Source organism: Camelus ferus, chromosome 1, assembly GCF_009834535.1.
Source record: "Camelus ferus isolate YT-003-E chromosome 1, BCGSAC_Cfer_1.0, whole genome shotgun sequence".
NCBI classification, from domain to species: Eukaryota; Metazoa; Chordata; class Mammalia; order Artiodactyla; family Camelidae; genus Camelus; species Camelus ferus.
This window is the reverse complement of record NC_045696.1, coordinates 67,605,676-67,623,572: the sequence shown is the minus strand read 5'-3', so window position 1 is coordinate 67,623,572 and position 17,897 is coordinate 67,605,676. Positions and strand designations below refer to the sequence as shown.

At 37.8% G+C, this 17,897-nt stretch overlaps 1 protein-coding gene across 8 annotated transcripts in view; it reads left to right on the top strand.

The window, feature by feature from the left end:
• LPP (LIM domain containing preferred translocation partner in lipoma) overlaps positions 1 to 17,897 on the top strand; it is a 629,562-nt gene that overhangs the window by 481,048 nt on the left and 130,617 nt on the right. The gene's annotated exons all lie outside the window — the stretch shown is intronic.

Below are 17,897 nucleotides of genomic sequence, written 5' to 3'. Positions count from 1 at the left end.
AATGTGGAATGCAGAAAAGCTAATTGAAAAGAGACAAAATATGAATTTTGACTCAGGTTATGCAGGATGAATCATAACCCACTTTCTCATCTGAGATGTGAGGAGAAAAAAGTATAAAGCCAACCACCACACAGCTTTACTGTCAGTATCAGCATAATCAACATAGAATGTTTTTTAGCAGAACAAAGAGTGCATTACTACTAGGCAAAGAACTGCAGATAGTAGAAAACATAATCGATTTTTTTCTTTGTCTATAGTCTGATTTTTTTTTTTTCCCTGCCTTGGTTAAAGCATTCCAGTCAGGAGAGTTTGGGACCCTTCAGCAGTTGTTGTCCAGACCATTCAGAAATGTACCTGTGATTGCTATTGAACAATTAGAGGCCAGTCAGAGACAGGACAAGCTTGAACCACATCTGATCCCAGCTTCCTTTTGTCAGTTCAGTAGGGAGCAGGGGGAACCTGGCCAGGGTAGAACTGCTGATTCCTTGAATTTAACTTACTTGAGTTATTGTTGTGAATGATTAAAAAAAAAATGAAGGCTTTGTCCTGCTAGAGTCCAGGATCCAGATGTATAATCTACCTTCCTTGCAAATGTAGCTTGTTTTAAAAAGGGTTTTGTACAGACAGAGAAGTACTGTAATCTACTCTAGGATGTAGTCTCCAATTCCTAAGTCAGTTAATTTATTTTTGACTTTTGTTACTGTTGCATTTTAGTCATAATTTTATGGCCTTTATTTCTCCTCTGTATATCCATACACACATATGTATACATGTTATATATACTATGTGATATCCATAATATATGTATATCTGTTTATACCTTCTACTTTACTTAAGATCATTGTGAAGGACGACTGCATCTTCCTTATCTTGCTCTTCCCCGAAGAACAGCACAAGGAGATAGAGCGAGATGAGTTCTTAAATCTCTCTAGGCCATTCCATCAAGACCTTTGCTTGCAGTAGAGTTTCTCCAGTCTGACTTGATTCTAAACATTCTCGCTAATGGATCTGTTTAGCATAAACTGAACACTTGCTATATACTACAAGTTTTACATGCATTACACATATTTCTTGACTATACCCCTGTGAAATGTAGGTACTGTTCTTTTACAGATGAGAAAACTGAACCAAAAAGTTAAATCATTTGCCCAGGGTCTAGTAATTATTGGAGTTGTTCTTTGAACCCAGAGCCTGCCTCCTAACCACTATGTGTCCTTTGTCTACAACTATAGGGTGCAGTAGGTCAGCTAACCAGGCCTGGCTGAAGACTGGGCACGAAGCCTGCGCTCATCTTGTGACTTCCTTGCCAAATTCCCTTCTATTTCTCCCTCTGCTTCTCTCGGGGGACTTTTTTTCGGTGTGATTTGACTTCCTCTGATTGAAGGGTCCCACCATTGACCAGGCAGCAGGTAAAAATCCCCGCACACCATCATTCTGTTTGCCCTATACCAGATGTCCGCAGGGACGTGGTCTCAGATCCCCTATTACAAGGATAACAGTGTCCATGTGGGCCACTTACTCCACATGATACAAGATGAGGGCTGAGGGTAAAACTATTTTTGTTAACTGCATTTGAAATATACATTTCTGCTCCTCTGTTCTCTTCTTGAACTTGAAACCTGGTTCTTGTGATTTTAGCATGATCTAAATCTAGAAACTCCCTTCTCCCAATGCTTCATCCCAATCCAGTGAAGCTTTCTTCTAATCTAGTGTGCCTTAAAAAAAGCCAAGTTCAGCCTCACTGCCAAAGCAGAAGTGAGAGAGAGCAAGGGGAAAGGAACTCATCTTCAAAATAAGGTCACCCTACAGACATATCATCAGGCAGAAGAGTTCAGTGCGAGAGCTAGCGATTGGCTCACTCAGTCGGAAGTGGATGCTATTTTAGGCCGTCAGCAGGAGTGTCAACGTATCTGTGAATTTTGGCATTTTATTTCATTAAGGTGGTTCAGGAAGCCAGACACTGATTAACTGATTCTTCGACTTAGTTCCCACTCCTAATTTTGGATGTGTGGTGTCTTCAGGCAGCTGCTGTGACACCCTGATTCTAAAGAAAACTTTTCTTGTGCTTCTAAAGCAATCCTGGGAACAGTCGACCCCACATCTTACTACCCTGGAATCTCCCATGCGCTACACCTCTGGTCTCAGGTGGTGTGGGGGTTCTGCTGCTTCCACTTCTTCTCTGGCCGGCCAAGGAAATACGACCCAGGTGTGTGCATCCGGTTACCTTTCATAATTTGTCCGTCGTAGCAGGATTCTCACTGGTGCGTTAGCCTCAAGGTGGATGTTCATTTGGAGATCACGTAAGAAGGTCCCTGTGGAAAGGATGGCCTCAGCACTGTCGTTATGTTCAAAGTCAAGAGGTATTCTAGACAGGCCACGAGGTGTGTTTACGTAAGACTAGGAAAATTCTGAACTTTGTCTTGTTGTAAGGATTTGGGTTCTGATTTATCTACAAACATGCTTTAAGTGAGAATGATTTCTAGATAGGACATTTACGGTATTTGTTTGTTCCTTCGTTTCTTTATTTAACAGTTATTGAAGGCCTGCTATGTGCCAAGCACTGAGCTAGGCATGCCCATGAAACATTAGTCCCTAAAATTGAAACAGGAGCTTTCAAAATAACGGAATTACAATATGATAAATGTATGAGTTAGTAAAAAGTACTAGGGGAGGGAGAAAGAAAGAATGGCTTACTATGGAAAAGCTGGGGAAGGTTTTCCAACATAGGTGATGTTGGGGCTGAATGTGGTGTAATTTCCCAGGTAAACCATGAATTTAAGGGCATTTCAGACAAACAATTCAGTAGGTACAGAGAGACCAACAGAGACTTAGGAAAAATGCAGTATGACTAGGGTATTGGAGGGGAAAATGAGAATAAAAGGATGATCAGTGTTCCTGCTTAAGAGTCTGGAGTCTGTCCTGAAGGCCCTGTGGATCTATGAAGGATTTAAACAAAGGAACCACTTGACCTGATAGACATCAGCTAGAGGTCATGCTGGGTGCTCCTGGGGAGGTGGGTGTTGAACCAGAAAGGATTTGGGAGACTGAAGGTTATTTGCATTAGTCTAAGGGGATGATGAAAAGCCTGTACCAAGGCTGTCATGTTGTGGCGACACAGGGGAGAGTAAGAGGAATGAGTGGAGGCTTAATCCTGGGCTTCTGTCTTAGGTGGGCAATGACATTAAGTGAGGTGAGAAGACAGGAGAAGTTCAGTAGTGACGTGCCTTCAACCCCCAGCGATCCTCACTGGGAAGCAATGCAGTTCTATCTGTCAGTGCTTATCGAGCACCCACTGTGTGCTGGCACTGTTGTGGGCATTGATGCAAAAGCAGGGGATAAAGCAGATGTGAAGCGCCTGTTACGGGCTTGCGTTCTAGTAAGGAAGGACAGCGCATAAATAAGTCAAATGCACAGTATGTCAGTTGGTGAGAGATCCCATAGAGAAAAATTAAGCAGAAGAAGGGAGATGGTGAATGCTACAGTGGTGTGGGGGGTAGAAGCAACACAGTAAGTAATGGGACAAATGTAATTGGGAGGCCCCCATCGCTGGTGAAATCTGGTCCACCTAATTTTGTTTCCTTTCCATTTGTGTTTTATAAATGATTATTTCTCCTAAACAAAGGAAATAAACAGCAATAGCAGCATAAACATTTACAAACACATGAATGTACACACAGTGGTTTGTGTTGCCAACATAACACATGCCAGGAAAAACAAAAGGAAACAGCAGCTAAAAAAGTAAAAAAACCTTAAGGAAAAAAAAAGTGGAGGCTCCCTCAGACACGAATCCTCGTCATTCAAAACACTGGATAGTATGAATTAGAAAGTCACAGAAAGGAGAGAGATAATATTTAAAACAGGATAATAATTCTGATATTTTAATGCTAGAGAACTTTAGATTCAATCCGAGTCGCTTAGCTTAGAGAAACCGTAGACCCGGAAAGAAAGCAGCTTATTTGAAGACACCCAAGTAGGTCTAGAATTCAGAATTCAGGTTTCCTTGGCAGTTCACTTAGGGCTCCTACCATTATCCACCGTACCAGACGGGCCCTCAGCTTGGGATCTGGGATCTGGCTTCTTGGGTTTGAATAGTATTTATGCTAGTGATTAAATAAGTTATTATTAATGTAAATTACTTACAGCTGTGCCTGACACACAGGTAGTGGTTTAGAAAATGTTTACCGGGTAGTGGGTACCCAAGGGTATTAGAATATCATGATATAGATTCTTTGGGCTTTGTGTGTTTGGGTGTAAACTCAAAGCCAGTCTCTGGTGATGGCCACACATAAAATCTTCCAGAATTTCCAGTTAAGATATTAAAATATTAACCAGTTCCTCTGGGTCACCGAGTAAATACAAAATACATTAAGATAACTTTGATATTCATTTCACTCACAGTAGTTCTAGATATTTCATTCTAGAGCTGAGTTATATGAGATTCTGAACCAGAAGTGGAAGCCTACCCTTTCAAGACAGAGATACGTCTGATTGTGAACATCATGCACAGACTGGCCTTGTAACTGTTGACAGCCAGCTAGTAAGTACTGACTGTGTTCCAAGCCCTGCGCTGAATGTCTTACACAGCTGCTTATACTTAATCCCACTGCAGGGAGGCATTTGTATCTGGATTTTACAGATGAAAAAATTCAGTCCACAGGCAGTTGAGTACCTTGTGCCAGGTCACGCAAATAGGATAGTCAGAAGTACAGCTTAAATTTTCATAAACCAGTTTCTGTTCTCGTTTGCTTAGCAAATGGCTTTTTAATGATACACTTTTTTCTTAACTAGCTACCATATTCTCCAGTTAGTCTGCATTTTACACTCCTGACCTTTCTGGGCCACTTGTATCATTCATTCATAAAATAATAGAATCATAGATTGTTTTTGCTGGAGGGGTCTGGAGGAAGTTTCCTGGTTCTCAACTTGAAGACTGAGAATCACCTGAGGGAACTTTATCATTATACCTACACACCCACACACACCCACCTGGTATGTATGTTGTGATTCTGACTTAGTCCAACCTCCACTGAAAAAATGCTATTTCTCTGAGAAAATTTAGCTGATGGAGTATGTCATATTGTGCAGGTGTGAAGGAAAGAAAAAAAAAAGTTTGAGAATTACTGAAATTTTCATGTAATCAAACTTGAGAACCAGAGAGTAACAGTAACTTCCTCAAGGCACAGCTCGTTTGTGTCACATCTCTCTGTAGAACTGGTCCTTCTGACTTTCGGTATTAGGCACTTTCCTTGTTTATTCCTCAAAACTGCCTTTGTGGAATGTGCTGTGTCCTTCTTGATGGTTCTAGAGGACTGACTAGAGGACTGTAAGGCCAAACAAAGGGAGTGATTAATTTGCCCAAGATTTCGTAACAAATCAGTTGGTCAAGTGAGGATCAGTTCATTATATGATGCTGTTCTACACCTCTTCACTTGGTTCTAGTTAAGTAACAGCTCATCAGTGTGGAACACACATCTTCAAGATAGTAGGTTTGTGGGTTGCATAGCTTTTTTTGTGTCTATTTTCAATTTCTGTTCCTTTGATAATGGAACAAATGGCAGAGACGATGAAACTCAGTAGGAGAATTATCTCCTAGATTTTCTGTGATCTTTCTTCTGTCGTGAATCAGTATGTCTAGTAATGACACAGTAGATTATTAGGTTATTTGGTTTGTTTGTTAAGTAGGTTTTTATTGAGAGCCTACTATACATCCATCACTGACATAGGTGGGCTGAATAAAGAGTTGCTAAAAATCCATTCTGGAAAAAAATGTGCTATAAATACTGAAATTGAGAAATCTCTGCTCCAAATTAATCCGTAGACTACTAGAAGTTAAAGAATCAAAACTATATAATGATCCTTTTACTATGTGATACGTGTTATAAAGGAGCTTTGTGCATGTGGCTATGAGAATGTCTGGGGGCCTTTGGGTGAGTCAGGAGATTACAGGGTGATATCTGAGCCAAGTCTTAAAGGAGGGACAGAATTGTTTCAAGAAGAGAAGGAAGGGAAAGATGCTAGAGAAAAAACAGGATGTGAAAAAGGATAAAAGTAGGATGGCAGAATGTATTGGGGAACAGTAAGTTGTAGTAGATTTCAGAGCAGAAGTTCACTGGGACTAAAGCAAAGCTGAGTTGAGAGAATAGGACATGGGAGGATAGAGAACCTAAAGTCCAATGATGAAAGATCTGGTATGATACATCATAGGGTCTTTTGGATCTTTTCCTGCTGCAAAAACAGGAAATTGTTGACTATCATTACAAAGAGGACAATATCATATTAGTTGTTTATAAAAAAATTGAGAAGATGGCCACTTTGATTACCATGTAACACTGCTGGTGGCCTAGATAACTTTACAAAGTCACTTCACAAGGGATAATGGGGCTGGAAATTTCATGAGAACAGACTTAAGTGACTTGTGGCGGTGAGAAAATAGATATGGCTATCTTTTTACTCATAGTTGAAAACAGGAAGTGCGTAGGTATGCAGAAATGCAAGTCAAGTCAACTATGTTTTTGGTGTGTTTTGTGTGTGTTTTGCTTTTTGCACATCAGCAGTAATGTTGCTGAATACTGTGTGAAGAATTCACCAGACTCAGCTGAAGGAGGACCATCAGATTTTAAAAGTGCATGAACTTACACATTTAAAAATGACTCTCAACTTCCAAAAAATACACAGATCCTCAGAAAATCCTCATGTATCTGTGTGTGTGTGTGTGCGTGTGCATGTGTGTTGTTTGTGCTGGTCCCACCTTCAAGCAGAAAACTTTCCAAGGTCTTTATGCCTCCTTAAGAATTTAGAGTAGATGTAGTTATTTAGAGTAGAAAGCACCCTGAACTCATCTCCTAACTGTTACTTTTTTTAATGAAGAAAATGACATCCAGAGAGAAGCAGGAGTCCAAGCCATAACCACCAAGTGACAGTGCCCAAGTTAAAACTTTGTTCTTTCCATTATTGTAAATTCATTATAAAAAATGGAAACCTCATTTTTTTTGGTATCACTTATTTGCAGAGTGGTAGTTATGAATTGGGTAAATTATCCGAAAGTAACAGATATCTTGGTACTCATTTGTAAATGTAGGTCAGAAGTGCAACATGAGTCTCAATGGGCTAAAATCAAGATGTTAGGAGGACTCCATTCCTTTCTGGAGGTTCCAGGAGAGAATCCTCCTTGCCTTTCCAACTTCTAGAGAGTGCTCGCATTCCTTAGCTTGTGGCCCCTTCCATCTTACATTTCTTTTCTTCCATCTTCTTCCTTCCATTTCGTCCATCTTCAAAGCCTGCAACATAGCATCACTGATCATTTCTCTATAGTCAAGTCTCCCTCTGACCACGGCTGGGAATGGTTCTGTAATTTTATGACCTGTGGGATTAGATTGGGCCACCTAGATCATCTCAGATCATGTCTTTATTTCAGGATCCTTAACTTAAACACATTGGTAAAATCCCTTTTTATTGTATATCATGTCATAAAATATTCACACGTTCTAGGGATTAAGATATGGAAATTGTTATGCTTCCTACCAAAATTCCCTTCTGGTAAATTTCTAATGGTTCTCTAGAGATTACAATGCCAGGCTCACCCTTGGGACATGCATGGAGGCATGACCCCCTCAAAAGCCTATCTGTTAAAGGACCCAGTTCTTGTAAGGATGCTAACCTTGGGGTAAAAGAAAACTTGAAAGGATGCTAACCTTAGGGTAAAAGAAAACTTGAGATTTTCCTACAAATGTTATGGTGCTGATATGTCCACTTTGAAAAAAGGTATTCTGACTTAAATAACCATATGAAGGTCCTAGAGTATCTAAAACAAATTTGATGATTCCCCAGTAAACTTGATTCTTTTTTTTTCTTTTTTAACAGCTTTATTGTGGTATGGTTCCTGTACAGTAAACTACTCATATTTCAGATGTACACTTTGATGAGCTTTGATAGATATATATACCAATGAAACCACTACCACAATCAAGATAGCTAAAATTTCCATCACTCCCCAAGAGGTGCAGTTTTCAAATTCCCAATATATCCCTTCCCACACCCTTTAACCCCTGAAATAAGTTTGTTCTCTATGTCTGTGAGTCTGTTTCTGCTTTATTAAGTTTGTGGCTTTTTTTTTTTTTTTTAGATTCCACATACAAGCGATATCATGTGGCTTTTTTTTTTTTTCTCTTTCTGGCTCACTTCACTTAGAATGACAGTCTCTAGTTCTACCCATGTTGCTGCAAATGTCATTATTTTACCTCTTTTTTGCCGCTGAATAGTATTCCATTGTATGGGCTGTTTCCATATCTTGGCTATTGTAAATAGTGCTGTTATGAACATTGGGGTGCATGTGTCTTTTTAATTATATTTTTCTCTGGATATAAGCCCAGGAGTGGGATTACTGGATCATGTGGTAACTCTATTTTTAGTTTTTTAAGGAACCTCCACACTATCCTCCATAGTGGCTGCACCAATTTACATTCCCACCAACAGTGTAGGAAGGTTCCTTTTTCTCTACACTCTCTCCAGCATTTATCGTTTAAGCTTGATTCTTTTGATGGAACATTTAAGCTTATGTTATTAGAAGCCCTGCTTTGGTCTCCCTCAACTTTAGTCATTTATTTCCAGCCCTTCTCATACTGTATGTATCTAGTCTCTTCCTGTCCTTCATTTTTTCCTTCCTCCCTCCCTCCTTATCTGCCTTTCTTTCCTTCTTTTTATTTACAGAAAAGTACTAGAAGAAAGGAAGGAGAGGATTAAGGGTAGAAAGATGAGGGGAAAATAAATGTTTTAAAGAGTAAATGGGTAAAGAGACGAGGTCAAGAGGAAAGGGTCACTGTCCTCAACCGCATGCCAGTCCCAGGTAGTCCTATAAAACAGTTTTGTCTTCTGAAAATAGTTAAGCTGAGAGTTCCAGAATTGAGCAGTAGCTCTATGGAAGACACTAAAGGGAAATAAGGAATCCTGTGGCTGATACTATGGGAAAGGGTGTGTTCATCAAAGCATAGGTTCTTTCAGACTTGGAAAACAAACATGGCTCCCAAGTGGAAATGTTTATTTCCAACAGTAGGAATCAGGTCAGACACAATTCACAAATGAGTAAAGTTATCCTGAGATCTAGATTGGAGGAGAAATAAGGGAGTGTGTTCTAGTAGTCCTCAAGTTACGTTTGGCATTTACATTCCAAAATTCCCTCTTCCAGGAACCACTACATTATAAATTGCCATGTTAATGCTGACTGATTATGATGATTAGACAAACCAATATTGATGATAAAAGAATATCCTACTGAAAAGAAAAAGACAATAATGTCTAAGGTGTCTAATTCACATTTCTTCTTCATAAAGTAAAGGTCAACTGTATCTCCTACAGTACTGAAATATGGATCACACTGAACAGTATCAGTGAAAATGCTCTTGAGACTATTAGGGAATCATAAAAGTTCTATTTTCTGCTCCTCTTCATTCTATTATCTCACCTTAGAGATAGTTTATTTTCTCTTACTTGGACCAGATAGAAAAGTTGGACTAGCCACAACTTTGGCCATGGTTATCAAAGTGGGAGAATCTGAAGTAGAAGTCAGACTTGGTGGGAAAGCGCCAGCACTGCCGTCCCTGAGGTCCTGCTGCCACAGTCGTGTGCACGGAAGGTCTGAACTTTGTTGCTTGAGGGGTGATTACCTTTACGGAAGTCCTAAATTCCAGTCCAAGTCTCGTTGTTACTGTGTGACAGGCACGGCCTAAAGGGAACATTCGTGTATTTCTGTGCTGCCCTGTGGCTGTATCTACAGTAAAGTATCCTCATCCTATCTTAGGAATTTTGTTTCCTTTCACCAAAAGTGTGTGTATACGGGTATACATATATATACTAATATGTATCAAGACACAAAAGTCTCTATAAAAACTGAGCAATTCTGTAATACTTCTCAAAAATGATTTACTATTCGCGTGTTGCCCCATAATTCTGTACTCAGAACGTGTCCCCATCAATCTGTACTAGAGTCAATTTTTTAAAAATTAGGCTTCCCCATGATATTCTTGCCTATTATTTAAATTTGGTTTCATGCCCTTCAATACATTTTTATAATATTCTTCATTTAAGTCATATACCTTTCCTCAGTAACCTTATTCCAAGATAAATCAGTTTTTGTTGCTATTATGCAATCTTTTGTTTGTTTCCATTTCTAAATACTAATGGCTTGTATAAAAGGAAGCTCTTGACTCTTGCTTATCTATCCAAACCCCTTTCTGTATTATGTTATTAGTTCTATAACTCTTTTGTTGGGGTCACTTGGATTCTTTTAAGCATACAGTGTTTTTACCAATTTTGTATGTTCTTTCCCAGTGTTTATATTGCTTATCTCATTTTCTTGTCTTATGGCTTTACTGTATTTTTTAAAATATTATTGAATGATAGCAATGATATTAGACATCTTTTCTTGTTATGTATTTCAATAGCAATGCCTTTAGTTTTTCCTGTTTTCATACATTTACTAGTAGCTTCAAATTTTTTTTTATTATAGGAGACTTCATTCTACTTCTCTCTTACCTGGGTTTTTAAAATTAGAAATGGCCATTAAATTTTATTAAATTTTTAGATTTACTCAGCCTTACTTACATTTTTTTCTTTTATCTGTTCATATAAATGATATATGTTAATGCAATTCCTAAAGTAGATCCATCCTTAACATTGTTCGTATAAGTTCTACTTTGTAATTTTTACCACTTAATAATCTGATAGCTTCAAGTTGTTAATGCTATTCATTTAGAATCCTGTACCCATGTTCATAAATTACGATTCATCTGTATGTTTCTTTTTGCACAACATTATATTTTGGTGTTAAGCCTAGGCTAACCTCCTAAAATCAGTTTGAAAGCTTCCCATTTTTAAATATGGTCTAGAATAGTTTGGTTCACTTAGAAATTAGATCTTCCTTAAATGGAAAAGTGAACTGACCTTTAAAGTCATGTCTTTTTTATTGGTAAATCTTTAACAAACTTTTAAATTTCTTCAGTGATTATTGGGCTACTGAAGGTTTTTTTGTTTTGGTTTTGTTTTGGTTTCTATTTTTAAACTTCTAATGGCATTCACTCGGTAGTTTATACTCAAATGCTAGAAAAACCATCTGTTTCATCAAGATTTTTAACTGGGTTAGCGTGATATAAGCATATTATTACCCACTTATAATTTTTAAAATATCTATACCTCTTAAGAATTTTGTCTATTTTTCCTCTTTTCCTTTTAGCTAACCTCTTCAAAGAGTTTTCTTATGTATATGTGTTTGTGGAGTTTTGTTTGTCATCTAGCACAGTCCTTTTAGTGTGTAACTTTATCAGTTTCTGCTTCCTACTTTATTTTAGTTCATTTAGTTATCCTTTGTTGTAGCATCTTAATCTGAAATGTTGGTTCAGTTATTCTCTAGCTCTTTGTTTAATAATAAAAGTATTCTTTTGTAAATATCCCTCTAACTTCATCTGTGTCCATTGGTTTTGATATGACTTTTTAGATTTATTATAAATTTCATAATTCAGTTGTTCTTCCATCTATGTATTTATTTCCAAGTTATTTTTATCTTTTTATTTTTAGAAATTTATTTAGAAAATCATCTCCAACTTATTTTTATCTTTTTATTTTTCCAATTTTTTTTAATTGAAAGAAATTAAGTCTTGGAATGTATTGCTGACATGTAAATTCCTGACTGAGCATTGTAAAATATGTTCAGCTCATTGCTGAATATGGTATTTTGTCAGCTGGGAACACTAAATACCCCCACTTAACATGATATTTGTAAAGCTCAGAGCAGCATTGGGGTTCCTCTACACTTTGGCAATTGCCCCATGGCTAATCTGGCCAATTTCCAATTCCTCAGGGAGAGACAAAGAGTTGTCTCATTGCACCTGCTATTAACTAAATACTTAGGATTCAGTGTCCTACGGGTGACTGGGAGACAGGGGAATGGATTATTGTGGCAGCCTGTGGAACCTCCTTCCCTGGGGAATTTTGAGAACAGCAAAGAACCATCTGTCTTGGGTGGTTTTAAGAGCAGCCCTGCCTAAAGGCAGGTGCACGGATTAGATGACCTGTGAAGATTGTCATCCATCCCAGTGACTTCAATGGAAAGGATGCATTTGCTGAGTTTGAAAAGAGTCCAGGAGAAACACTGATAGGTTTGAGGAGCATGTGGTCAAGAGCTCGAGGGTATTCAACCCTTCTTGAAATTGGAGCCACTCAGTGTCACCCTGTGCCCTGAATTAAAGAATACCATCCTCTGCATGTGAACCCATTATCCACTTATTCCACTGTACACTTTTGGCAACTGCCCAATGGCTAATTGAGAGTTATGTGCATATGGAGTTCAAAATGGAGTAGTTCGAATCTGTGATCACAAGCAGAATTCTTTTTTTAAGAGATAGCTCAACTGATCCATACCCATACATTTAAATGCACTGTTGAGCTTGATTCTTTTGGTTAAGCCAGATCATCATGCACTGACCCACTGACCTTGACTTTTCTAAACTTGTTCCTCAGAGGTTATTCTGTGTTTGTTTCAGGCAATTAAACGGCCTGATTAATCCTTCAGCAGAGCTGCCCTAAGTATATCAACAATAAATGTATTATAGGTACAAGTTAAATCACCTGAATTGTGATCCAATTTTATTGTATTTAATGTACTAATCAATTTTAAAGTCATAAAGGAAGAGAAATACCCCCAAATCTTTCCAGCATGATATGTCAGGCATAAGGATTGGAGTTAGAAATCAGCAATAGCCAGACAGCAAAGGTAGGCACGGGACAGGCCAGCCGACTCACTGAGCCATTCCAGCAGAATCAGAGGGATTATGACGTAGGGTAGCCCTGCGTGCAAGAGGTGGTCCTGATGAGCAGAATGGGAGGAACGGACTAATTAGAAGAGGTAGACAGGACCAGCCACAAATCTCTCCCGAAAGTTTGAACTACTTTAAAAATAAGAGTTACGGCTTATCCAAAGAGTAGTGCTTTCAGGAAGAAAAAAAAGAAGATAGTTCCGTAACTCATAGTATCTACTCAATCCAGATGGATTAAAGAATTCAAACAACAATTTTTTTAAACCTAAGGTGAAATGTAATCTGAATGAAATGTAATCAGGTCTGAATTGATTTGATCTAGTATTGGGAAAGGAGTTGCTTCATACTTTATGCTTATAAAGCAATAAGGAGCAATAACAAAAGAAGTTACCATAGATTTGAGAAAAAAATGTAAAGTGTTTGTAAATGTCAGACATAAAATTAAGAAACAAATAAATGGGAATTATATTTGTAATAAATATGGTAAATAATTATTTGCAATACATATGATATATGTGGTATGAAACCTTTTACACAATTAGAGGAATTCCAGTAGGGAAACACAAAGGATGCAGACAGTTCTTAAAGGAGTAAATACAATGGATATTAACTTAAAAGAAATTTCATTCTCACTAAAATGAAAGTTAAACCGTCTGAAGTCTAGTTTTTCATCTATGAAATCTGCAAAGATTTAGGAAAAGAAACTACTCTCACTTGCAGCTGGTAGGAGTGTAAATTGGCCCAACGATTCTAGAAGATTATCTGGCAATATTCCTCCAGAACTTTAAATGTTTCATAGCTCTCAATCCAAATAGACAGATGGACAGGCAGACAGAGAAATAGATGCCCATATAAAGAGATATATCATCTATCTATCCTAAGGAAATAGAAACATGAACAAAACCTGTTAACAAAAATGATCACTGTGGAACAATTTATAATGAGAACTAGAAAGTCTAAATGACCCAAAATAGGAGACTTGTTTTATAAAATATTATAGATCCCAAATGGTGAGATATTATTACAATATTATATTTGAAGAATTTAATATACTTAGAAAAATGCTCTTCTATGGAGGAAGAATGGTTTAAACTTATGTATTTAGTATGATCAAACTTAAGTAAAAACACATTAAAATGCGGACTGTTTCTCGATAATTAGATCGTATGATTATTATTTTCTTGATCATTTTTCTTAATTTTCAAATTACCTACAATGAACATGTGTTATTTTTATAATCATAAAATATTTGGGGGAAAAAGAGAGATAGAACTAACTAGCAAAATAAAAATGTAGGAAAGAACAAGGCAGGGAAGTTCTGAGTGGGATAGTGAAGAGATCCCTAGACTGGGAGTCAGGGAACTTAGATTCTAGACTCCAGAGAGATCTTTGAGACTGTCTCTTCTGGCTCAAAAGTTCTGTGAGCCAGCATTTTACCCAAGAGCCCTTCCCTGTGTACCCATGGGCCTGCCAACCCTGGTAGACAGTAAACAGCCCAGATTAAATTTCCTGTGGATGAATTTCCAAGCTCCTGCCCATTGGGCATCCTTTTTTACTCTCCTGGAAGGGATCTAAGAAATTACTGGTGCCATGTGCACCTTTCCCACTTCACGTCAGCTCTGAGATGGGGGAAGCACACATTCGGTAACATCTTTGGTCTCAGGCAGTTCTAGATCCAGACACCACTTCAGCATCAGGGTGTTTCTGTCTGATGTTGGCTATGGTTTGTTGCTGAATATACCTATCATGGAATTTTGAAATGTTTAGTGGCCTTCAGAAATGTGGCAGTGCCCTCTAAGTATGGGACTGAGGAAACCTAAATCCACCTTTTTCAACTCTGCCATTCAGATTGAAATTGTAGTCATTGTGTCCAGGCAACCTTTAGTTTAGAAAAATCCATGCTGCTTGAATGGTCTACAGCTTAGCCGTCATTTTAGCTCCTTATCAGCTCCAACCTACCTGCTCTAAGATATGGCCTATTCCATTTAAACTGTTCTCATTTGCTTTTTTTTTTTTTTTTTTATATTCCAGACATAAGTTGAAGTATCTTGTCTGTTGGAGCCTCCCTCCCCAACATTCATTCTCTTTTTCTTCCCTTTCCCCCACCCTCACTTTTTCCTGTTACTATTTTGGTTACCTGTAGAGTAGAGTCTGGGAGTGCATTTTTGTTCTTAGTCCAGCATCTTGATCAGTTATTATAAGGAAATTAAATTTTATAGCAAACAATTCCTCAGCAGTGTGATTTCCAGGTCATAAGGATCAGTCATGCAGGGAACCCGCAGACTATCTGACAATAATAATAATAATAATAATAATAATAATAATAATAATAATAATAATAATAATAATAATAATAATAATAATAATAGTAACAACAACAACAATAATGATGATGATGATGATGATGATGATGCATTTATAGATGTGCGAGGTGCTGTCCCATGTTCTTTTTATGCATTGACTTATGTAATTACCACAGCAACTCTGATTATGATTATATCCTTTTAATATAAATAATATTTAATAAATATTAAATTATATATTTAATAATATTATTAGATAATAAAGCATTACATGTGTTTTACAGGTGAGAAAACTTATGCCCAGGTAGGTTAGGTGACTTGCCCAAGGACATACACCAGTAAGTGACAAAGCCAGGTTTTAAAGGCAGAGAATATGACTTCAGAAACCTTGCTCCTAAGTGTTCTTCTCTAAATACAGTAATGTGACTGAGACTCGCTGGAGAATTTTGGTCTACCCTAGTGGTGACGGTAAAGCTCTGTATTTTACTGTGGTGATTTATACAGGTATGAGGGATCCCCATTTCTAAACATAGTCACTTTCTAGAATGTGGGCTGCTTTTAATGTAACTAGTTTCTTAGCTGCTCAGCCAAGCTTTCTGATGTCCCCTAATTCTTACCTTTGAACACTTAATTGGATCCCTGGTGCTATGTCTATTTGACTTTTGTTGTGAAAGTTACATTCAAGTTACTCCTTCATTTGACACTGTCAAGACACAATTCCTATAAACCAAGCAATGATGTACCTTTCAGCTGTCACTATGAGAACATTAACTGGCATAAATATCAAACTGTTTCCTTGCAAAGACTTGCTGTCCTGATTGTTTAAAAAATTCTCTTAAAAATGATGGCTTAGCACTGTTTATACTTATTTGAAGTCTTCCTGATATCAGGCATTGGTTGGGATCCACGTGGAGTGTGTGAATGAATGTTTTTGCTGTAAGGTTCCTCAAGATCTCATGGTGGGGATCAGGCAGTTATACAAAGCCCTGTAACAGGATCTGAATTAGTATGCTGTCCTGAAAAGAGTTAACATTTCTACAGTAATTTGAAGACATTAGATGTTCTGTATATTTTGCAAGTATAAAGAAAGTGTTCCTGAATAACCCAACAGAAACATGGGTCAAAATTTTAAACAGGGAATTCATAGAAGGGGAAATACTGCAGCATTTAAGAGAAAGAGAGTAGGAGAGGGAGGAGAGAGGGAGGAGAGAAAGAAGGAAAGGATTCTTGGCTGGCTTCCGTTAGAAAGCAGCATTTGAGGCAGGACTTGGATAATCACGGGTACTTACGATTGGTGTAGTCAGGATGCCGGGGCGTGGAGAAGCGGGAGTAACGTGAGCAAAGACGTGGAAGCTGGGAACGTGCAGCACCTGGGAGACGCGTCAGGAGGCAAGCCCGCGCAATTCCCTGTGATGCTGGAGGGTCTGTGCTGGTTCCTAGGGGAGGCACAGAGATCGCATTTTACAGCCCCAGAATGGAGAGCTTTTAATTTCAACTGCCGTGTTGTTGCATAATCCCTTGGGAGATAGAATTCTGGAAACTAGGGTAGGGGAGGGGGAGTGGGGGGGGAGGATGATAAGATAAATCTAGACGTTCTTGAAAATTTGTTCCATCTATTAGAAGAGGCTTATCACTGAAGATGGGAATTAGTTACTTCAGGGTCACAAATATTCTTGACAAACCAGTTTTGCATGGATGTAACTGTTATCTATGAGCCTACTAAAGACCAGAATTTTCCACAGCCCTTTGAGTTGCCTATCTTTATCTCCTGCTGAAGGCCAGAATCTGGAGTAATCCCTTACTCTTGCTTGATAATAAAATAGTTTGACTGACAGCAATGTCTTTTTATAATAATCTCTGAAAGTTGCTTCTTCGGTCTCCATGTGTATCTCACACTTCATGAAGGTAATGATCAATGAATTTGTTGATACTAAAAAGTAATTTAAAAAATTGGCTTTTGCTTCTAAAGCTGAATGTCCACAGAACTCTGCAAGGGTGTTATCTATATGTGTCTAGAGCCAAAATGTATTTCCATATGCACTAACCGACTCTGGAAGATGATTTCTTCCAGGTTGTCAATAAGAGAGCTAATGTGGACATTAACACAGGCGTCATCAAGCCAGTTACACTGTTTACTAAATGCTACTTTTGCAGTAGGTACTGCAAATGGTATCTAATGGGCCCTGAGCCTTAATTTGCTCATAATAATGACAATGAGTAAATGGATCTACCTGCAGACTTCAGAGTGTACTCCTGCATTTTAGGACTACAAGAAAAAAGTAATAGAGTAATATGTTTTATGCTCTGCTACATTCATATTTTCTATTAAAGCGTATCTTTCTAAGTTCAGTATCTGACATCAATTTTAATAAGGAGAAATTACATTTAATTGTGTCTCTATCCTTTCACATTAATCCATTATGAGTATTTTAGTCCACAGAATTAGAAAAAGTACATTCACTTATTAGTAAAGAATATTCCTTCATAAGGAGTGCTTTACACTTCAGAACCTCATAACTTACTTTAAATATTTCAGGCATGATAAATGGTAAGAAAGGAAAAATAAGCTTAAATTCATTAGGGTGAAGACCATTTAGAAGTTTTTTGTCTTCAGATTTTGATCATACAGTTAAACTTACTTGATGTACTCAGTAAGTTGAAAAATTCCTGTCTTTCTATAGTGATTCATGAGACATGGCTTCATCATCCTGAAACACTTTTAAATTTGATTCTTGTCACTTGTAAAATGATTATCATCTTTCCCATACCAGGAAACAAAAAAGTATGTGGT